Below are 9,696 nucleotides of genomic sequence, written 5' to 3'. Positions count from 1 at the left end.
GAGAGATAAAATCACTATAATACCAAATACACACATAATTTAAAAAACATAACATTAGTATGTCTCCTATCATCAACACTACCTCAAATTTAAGTAAATTAAATATTACTTTCCATAGTTAAATTTGCATTTATTTTGATAAGGCAGGGATTTTCGCCTGTCCCTCACTATGAAAGTATTTTTTTTCCAGGTCTTTTTAGTTGTAAATTGTTGGAAAAATTATACAATTTTCACATGTGTATATTGTTCTACAAGTAATCTCATTGTTAAGCAAGGTTTTTAGCATGAATACATGTCATCTTTATAAAATTTAAATCATTTTATCAGTGTCCCCTGATTTCAAGTCAACCCTGTTACCGACACATAAAAACCCCTGGAAAATAATGGAACATTCCAATATATATATATATAATATTCACAGGAAGTTGCATCATTTACAGTATGAGGATTTTCAACAGTTGAAACACAAGTAAGTTTCTCTCTTCTATAATGTATAATTTTGTTGTTTTATGAGATTGTTGGGGTGGGGATATCATACAGCGTCATTCCTGTTACCAATTTGTAACATATTAATTAAAATAATATTTTGTGTATCTTGATATTTACCATATCTACAAGTAATGTTCTTTCAAACTGTATGACAGTTGCTCTTGTGACCCTGAACATTAGCTAGCTAGGGGCAAATTAGCTTTAACTCGTCAACCCTGTTACTGTCAATCCTGTTACTGTCAATCCTGTTACTTTTCCAGAGTAACAGGATTGACATCTAAGTAACAGGAGTAACACTGATTAGGTTTCACTTTAGTCACACAGTTTAAAAAGTTTATTTAGATAAATTGCTAACATTTTTAAAAGTTATCTTGTGTGTATCATTGAGCTGATGCCCATATTATGAAATGTGGGTGACATATGAGCATTTATTACAGTACATTTGTTATATGCATCTAACATTTAATGAATTAAGGTGATACTACTGAGGTTGCTGTCTTATTTGCTAGCTAAAGATAATGTAATATTGTTGTTCTGATTGTTTATATGTATACTTCAACACTTTTACAGATGCTATTAGTATGCCATTAAGTGCAGCAGAAAAGCAAAGGCGTTATCGCGCTCGCCGAGACAAAGATCCTGAGAGAAGGGCAAAGTACCTTGAATGGGAGAAGAAGAAATGGAGGAAGGACATAGAACAGGGGAGGAAGAAATCCATACATGAGTGCAGTGAGAAAGCGCAGAGGTTACAGCGAAGAAAATGGAAACAAGCTCAGGCAAAGAGCAGGGCAGCAAAAAAGGCAGTCTCAGTTGCAGTCAGCAGCATATCTACACCTCCAGTGAGCCCAGAATCATTACAGGCAAATCAAGAAGAAGCTGGTCCTTCAAGGTAAAAAATATGACACTATAAGGTTTACACAATCCATACCTAGGCTACACAGATAAACAGTATAGTGCAGGTGTATACAGGTGTACATATAAGATACACTACAAAATGTATGTATTCCAGATGAGTCTGAGTAGCATGATCAAGATAAATTTTTGTGTCTTTGCTTATTTTTCAGGCAAAGTAGTGCAGGAAGAAAACGATCAAAAAGACACCAGAAAAAAGTACATTCTCTGCTGCTGCGTCTAGAAAAAAACCTACAAAAGGAACGTAAAGAGAAGGAGAAATTCAAGAAAAGATATCAAAGACTACTAAAAAAAAACCTGTCTCCAAGATCAGAGATAAACCGTCAGTTCCAACCTTTGCCCAAAGTAATCAGAAAACGTCTCCTTTTCCACACTGCCTTTACTAAAGACCTCAGTGACCGGTATCGCAAAGCCAATGGTGAAAAAGAGAAACAATTAATTGCAAAAATATGTGCAGGGGGAAGGATAGTACGGAAGTACAGGCTCAGAAAGTATGCTGAAACATTTTTGGGCTTCTCAAAAAGAAGGTGGAAACACACTCACAAAGATCCACTCACGTTCAACAGAAAAAAAAACACTCGGACAGCTGATGAATTAAAAAACTGTGTTAAACTGTTCTTTGAACGGGATGACGTGAGCCGTTTAACAACTGGGAGGAAACAGACAAGGACAAAATACAAAATTAAAAAGCAGAAAAGATTCCTTATGGACACAATCAGAAATGTTCACAGAAAGTTCCTGTCTGAATATCCAGACAGAAGAATTTCATATTCATTATTTTGTCACCTACGTCCATTTTGGGTGGTGACCCCAACCCTGTCTGAAAGAGAGATTTGTTTGTGTAAGATGCATGAAAATCTTGGCTTCATTACAGACAAGCTCCACCACCTGAAGCTGCTGCCAAACTGCAACACAAAGGAGTTGGTGGAACAGGTTGTGTGTGACCCTATAAAAAGGACTGTATGTATAGCCAATGCAATGAGTGTAAGATGAAGAACTTTCCCATTATTCCACTCTATGAACCCACAACCCTGGTTTCTTACATACAGTGGGTAACAGAGGAAAGAAAATCTTCAGACTGTGTCATATAAAATGACGGTAAAAAAAGAGATGGAGGGGACACTGGAAAGGCTCCTTGACCTGTTCAATGAACAGCTAACAAAATTCAAGAGGCACATCTTTAACATCAGGCAACAGTTTGCCTTTAGCCGAGCACTGAAAAGGGAGCTCTCCACTGATGAATGCATAATTCACGTGGATTTTTCTGAAAATTATGGGTGTAAATACAGTTCAGAGATTCAAGCTGTCCACTTCGGTGCATCCCACCAACAAGCCACCCTTCATACAGGTGTGCTTTATGTAGGTCCAAATGCAAGCCCAGTCTGTTTCAGCACTGTGTCCCCGTCCCGACAGAAAGGACCTGCTGCAATCTGGGAACATCTCAGACCTATTTTGAATGACATCAGACAAGAGCACCCTGAGGTGAAAGTGCTTCACTTCCTAAGTGATGGGCCCTGCTCACAGTACCGCCAGCGCAGTAACTTCTACCTCTTCTGCACTGAATTGTATCAAAGAGGCTTCCAAAAGGGCACATGGAATTTCTTTGAGGCCAATCATGGGAAGGGTGCCCCTGATGGAGTTGGAGGTGTGCTAAAGAGACTAGCTGATGACCTTGTCAGCAAAGGAAGTGACATTCCAGATGCAAGGTCTTTATTTTCAGCATTAGTCAAAACTGAAACCTCCATCAGACTGTTTTATGTGGAAGAGGAGGATATAGAGGAGGCAATTCAGGCCATGCCACAGAACATTCCACCAGTTCCCTCAACAATGCGCCTGCATCAGGTTGTGACACAGGAAAAAGGTCGCCTGATCTGCCGTGATGTCAGTTGCATGTGTGCAGCTACCATGAAGAGGCTTGAATGCCAGTGCCCTGGCTCCCAGGTCTTCAGCTTTCTTCCTGACCAAACTCCAAGCCAATCTAGTGCAGTTGATTGGACTGGTACAGACATCACTGGAAAGTGGTGTATAGTCAGATATGATGGTGACATTTACCCAGGCATTGTCATTGCAACAGATGACACTGACATCCAAGTCAAATGTATGCACAGTGGAGGTCCAAATAAATTCTATTGGCCTATGCATGATGACGTAATCTGGTACCTCTATGATGATGTACTTCGCTTCATCCCAGCCCCACTACCAATCACTGGTCGCCATGTGGCAATCCAAAGCGATATATGGTTGGAACTTACAAAGTAAGATGAGAGATTTCTCCATTGAATGTGCATATCACATTCATAGATTTATTTGTGCAGTAATTCTCCTGTTCTGTTTTGAACACTTTATCTCTGTTTCTTGTTACAATTAACAATTATTAACAATAGTAACATTAATTATAGTATGGTTACATTCAACTACAAGTTTTAAATCTCATTTTCCTATGGTGCTACTTCCCAACGTGACAGGAAAGTTTTACTTTCTGATATTGTGTTTGTACAGCTGTTAGTCTCTAAACTGTTACACAAAGGTTATACACATGCCATAATTTCTCAGATTTTTATGCATTTATTTGTATCCTTGCCTTAGGGTAAAGTATGTTTTCAGCTTTAATGTGAAGATGATGATTTGTATTGCTGTTCTCAGTGTTTCATTCATGTTCGATGAGGCATGTGAAGTGTTAATGGTCTTGTGTGAGTTTTTACCTAACTCAATGTGAATTTTGATACCTACTTCAAAGAGACTTGTGATGTGTGATAGGTCTTCATGGTCTGGTTTTAATGTTGCCAGTTGATTTCCCTGACCAGTGTTGTGAGGATCAGTTTCAATTAAAGTAACATTCTTCTAAATCTCTTGTTAATGATGTATTTGTGTAAATGCAATGACACAAGAGCTGTAAGGTGACTACAGAACCTCACCTCTATCTTAAAAATGGAAAACCAAATATCAGCTAAAAGAACTTTGTCTGGAATTCATAATCCCGACTACAAACTCCTCAAAACATTACATTTCTTAGAATTCAACATGCTTCACTAATATACAGTAACTATGCAAATTCCATGCTACTGCAATTTAAAAGACACAGTTATTTATAAAGGTATAAATAATAACAACAATAATAATAAATGCAGTAATGTTTTTAAAAGATACAAATATGTACGAGAATGTGTCTCGTCATCCCTGTTACTCTTGTCAGTCCTGTTACTTCATATGTCAGTCCTGTTACTGTCATTAATTTGATAAAAATGTAAAAATGATAATTAGAAAGGCCATCCAGGTATTACCATTCCAAGTAAGACTGTAAAATGTTTTGGAACCTACCTTTTATTCAATGCCTCTCTCATAAAATACATATCTATATTAATTTATATGTGGGCTCCTTTTAAAATTGTGATTTTCTTGGTCATCTGAATGATGAAATTGAATGTTTAAAAATGTATTCATAATCTAAAATAATCCCAGTGAAAAGAGGGACTGAAATACTGCTTATACATGTGTAAACTGTTACACAATTCTAATTCCAAATACTTTATATAGTAACCAGTTTGTCGGTAACAGGGTTGACAGATAAATTGTATCATGGAGTGGAAAACATGTCATAAAATAAAGAAAATAAATAGCCTGAGATGGCAACATATAATTTATTGTCACTTTAAGATGTCTTCTTTCCATAGATATTTTTAGAATTGTGATAAAAATGATCTTATATTTAAAATTCTAAAAGTTGAAAAGGTACCGATTTCGTGGAATGACCCTTATGCAGAGGGGTAAGATAACAAAATCAGATTGAATCAACATTGAAATGTTGCCAGGCAGAAGCGTTTCAATCCATGTTGACACCTGACACTGAGTCCAAATTGAAAGCGCTTGTTATGTTTAACATTGAATACAGGTCATATTTTCAACCAACACGGACACTGATTAAATATTGATTAAATGGTCATCTACAGAGTTCATTTCAGCTACATTTTAGTTTATTCTATATATTGATCGATATTGATTCAACCGTCATCTAAAAGTCAGTCTACATAGATCTATATTTAACTGTTTTAAATCAGTTTCTGCTGAAATACATCTGAATGTGATTTACAAATGTTAATGTAAATGTAAGACATTATATCTGGAACTGTAGGCCTACTGTAGTCCAAACACAAAAAAACACACTGCACAGTAAACCATACTTTTATGGCAGACCTTAACATGATATTGGCTTGTTCAGTACAACTTTTGCATAATTATCAATATAAAAGCACCCCTAAAATCGCTCCTGACTCTATATTACTTAGTTGACCTCTGTACAGTGTGCGCAATGCACAACATGTATTGGTATGGCAGGAGTACTACTGCTGCTGTTATAGTCCTGCACTGTCCTCGCCAATTGTTATGATTTCCTTTGCAATGTAATGCGTTAATGAAGTGCTGCACATGTTTCTGCATAGTGACATGCACCGGTGTATATTTGACAATGTAGCAAGTTCCTCAGTTTCCAACTGAACTCAGGATGGGTAATTGATGCTACGCAGATGGATCTTCACTGCCCTCTTGTGGCCGAAGTGAAGAGTTCTGACCTACAGTGGATGATTCATATACTGTAGTTACCTGGTGTTTCCTGGGCCATGCATCTGTAACACCTGCAGCTGACATCAAGCCAGGATTTTGATCACCCATTTATTAAATATAATGATGGTTGGTTCCACAGTAGCTGATGAGGCTACAGGAAGCAAAAAGAAAGAAAGGAAGGAATAAGAAAAAACATCCTGAGAACAGTCCCCCCACTCTGAATGATGTGAGCAGATCAACATGGAATCACCAAAGTGTACAAAGTGTACACAGAAGATCATGATCGGGATGATCCTGCATACATTAAGATGTAGATGCAGTGCTCATACCTCCTACAAATAGACATGAATGATAATATTGGTAAGAATCAAACATTATTTTATCACAGTGCAGAGTCTTAACTCTATCTGCTGCGGCAAGTAATGCTTGATCATTATAAATAATATCTAGTTGGTTTTATTTGTACAAATTTAACCTTTGAGTCTTCTATTGTTTTTGAAGTTTATTGAATGTCTACCCAACACCAACCCTATTTTGTAACTTTGTGATTTAACAGCTGTAATCCAGAATCAGGGTCATTAAGTGACTGTATTTCAATGATGTGATATATGCTGGTGAAGCAAAAGTTTAAAAGTAACCTAGACATAAACTTTCACTTTACAACCAAAAGAAATGGTTTCTTGGCTGGCACACACTGGCCTGAAGAGAAAACCCATTATATTTTGTTAGATTTACTTCAAGTATTAGTTTTGTTTATCAAAGGTTTTTGTTGGTTTCAGTTGTGTTAGGTTGCCTTGTCTTGCTTGCGTGGCTACATGTATTGAATAGTGGATATTATTGTATGTTTTTCTGTTTCCTGTTGCTCTGCATGGTGTTGAGAATGTTTATGCAATAAAACTTGACTCATATGGGACTATAAACATTCCATCTCCTAATAATCCTGCTGACAGCACAGGATTTATTTGGATGATCCAGACAATGGACTTTAAAGACTTGATTTAGAGTCCTGTGATCTCTGATAAGAGTTCAGGAAATAGATCTGGATCAACATGGAGTTTTACAGATCACCAAAGTATAGAAATACACTGAACATGAAGGAGTGTTTAATCCTAAAGCAGTTTGTAACATTGAATCAGTGAAACGAAACAATGAAAAACAAATATGATCAAATTTCGTTGGTGAAATCAAGGAAACTAAAAGGTTTCCTTATGCTTGTTTCCTCTCTTCCCTTACCACCCCATGTCCTCTAACTTAGAGGAAACAGGAAAGGAAGATAAGAACAGAAGGTTTTAATTTATTTACATTACTTTAGGGGCATTTCTATGCCTTTATTTGATAGCTGAAAGATGACAGAAAATGAGTGGAGAGAGAGCAGCAGGTGGCTCAAGACAGAGGCAAAGAAGTGAGACAGTAGTTTGGGCCACTATAGACGTTTAATGGAATCATAAACTCAAGTAATTTTCTTTCTTTTATTTGTTTCTGAATTTGAAATGGAAGAATTGGTCTGAGCATTAAACTTTATCATGCTACCTCAGGCAAAGCTTCTTGAAGAAGACAGAGTGACACCTAGATACGTTCATGCCCAAGACAAAGCTAACATACAGACACAACACATTTCATATGAACAATTTAAAGTCTCAGGAGATCATAGAAACAGGCAAACTCAATACCAGGAGGTGTCCCCTGAAAAGCTTTTGAAGATAAAATAGTGCTCATGTTGTTGGTTGTTATGTTTAAATAACAGTACAAAATCACATGTATGAAAGATAATACAGGGGCTGTCACAGATCAGTAAATGGTACAGATAGCCTCCCCTGGTGCCGAAAAGAAGCTCAATAACTTACTTAGCAAAACACAGAACAGCTGTTTCTAGATCAATCCATGTTTCAGATTAAAAGTAATGCTAAAACATTTAGAATAAAATACACTACTTCACTCTTGCTGGAAGTTAGCTGAAAAGATCGATACCAGTCTCATATCAGTGTCAAGTACAGAGCTGGAGCCAAGGCTAGGATGTTATTAGCTTATTTTAGCATCAAGACTGGAAACCGGAAGCAGGCCTTACTCTCTCTTAAGTTCAAAAATAAACTCACCAACAGCTTTAAAATTTACACACAGTATCTTATTCTAATCTGGAGATAAGACAAAATGTTAACATGATCATTTCTTACACTATAGTACTTTATTTTAGCAAGCAAAAAGGCTCTGAAATCCACTGCACACCAGCTGTGTCCTGTATTTAACAGCAAAAAGGCGAAGCTTGCAGTTGCTACAGATATTTTTTATCAGGGTATGGTGGAAAGTATCAGGTAGACAGAAACACAACTACAAATGAATGCTAATGTTGCTCTGTATTCATTCAATATGCAAATGGCATAGCAGTTTCACCTAACTTCCAATGATAGCCTAGCTTAGCTTAGCTAAATAAGATAGGCTAATCACTACTGGTTCAAGCTCCACACTAATGCAGACATAGAATACTAAATGAATGCAACAACATTTTGGTCCTCCAAGGTGAAAATGTATCTTTGGTGCATCTAGCAGTATATAAAAATATTAAAGCATAATATGTTCACAGCCAACTGTAACAATGACACTACGAATACTCTCAAGCCATAAATACAATCAGAGCTGGTGACTTGCTGGTTACTTGGACCTGCCCTCAACAACTTGAGACTTGACTTGGACCTGGACCAAAAGACTTGAGACTTGACTCACCCTACAAGACTTGATTTGGACTTGCCCTAAAAGATTCAAGACTTGACTTGAACTTACTCTCGAAAGACTTGAGACTTGAAGGTTCTTCTGTGATACACAGAACTTTCATGCACAACCTCCAGTCTCAGTAGCTGGCCACACTGACAAACCTTGCCTTCATGCATCTGTACTGCTCAAGTTGCCATACCATGTAGACATATTGTATGATAAAACACTATGAATGGGAAATTTAAAGACTAATTGTACTACTTTGTGGGCTTACTCAATTGTTTAGACTTGAGAGTTGTATCAATCTTCTCACACATTTCTCAAACAATTCCTTTAAGGTTCTGCCTGAGATTAGATCTCATACATTTTGCTTCTTCAAACAGGTCCCAGACCATAAAAACTAAATTCTCATTTGTTTGCAAAACTTCCATGTTAATGTGTATCAACGTAACAAATATACACACACTATATTTGAACATATATTAAAAAATCACATTCATATGGAGATCACATGGACTTACTGGACAACAATGTATATGTAGTGTAACGGTTGGAAATGACATGCCAGTAGGACTAAATAAAAGTCAAGTAATATTATGCCAGATAAATCTCACATGACTTGAAAACATACAAAACAATATTGTACAGCAGTTGAGGGCAGAGGTGACATCAGTCCAGCCTCAACACAAAATATAAATTATAAAAGCAAGGCACGATCATTCCCTTCAGATGTCTATAAGTTGAGGTTTGTGTAATGATGCAGATCTGAGGACAAGTCAGGAGCAACGATGTTAGACTTCTGTTGAATTTCTGCGTTTCTTTTCCCTGCAATGAAAAAACAAAACAAAACAATGTATAACACAACTACCATTATGAAATAACAAGGGTTTGCAAGACGGTGATGTCATTGTAAAGAAGCCACATTATTGCAGGTTGAGGTCCAACTCATAGGTCTGAGCCAAAGTGCTGGACCAACTGATGGACATTGCCATTATCTGTGATTCTGAATACCATTTACCTGGTTATCCAATG

This window comes from Scomber japonicus, chromosome 1 (genome assembly GCF_027409825.1).
Source record: "Scomber japonicus isolate fScoJap1 chromosome 1, fScoJap1.pri, whole genome shotgun sequence".
In the NCBI taxonomy this organism is placed as follows: domain Eukaryota; kingdom Metazoa; phylum Chordata; class Actinopteri; order Scombriformes; family Scombridae; genus Scomber; species Scomber japonicus.
Note: the sequence above shows the minus strand (reverse complement) of the source record.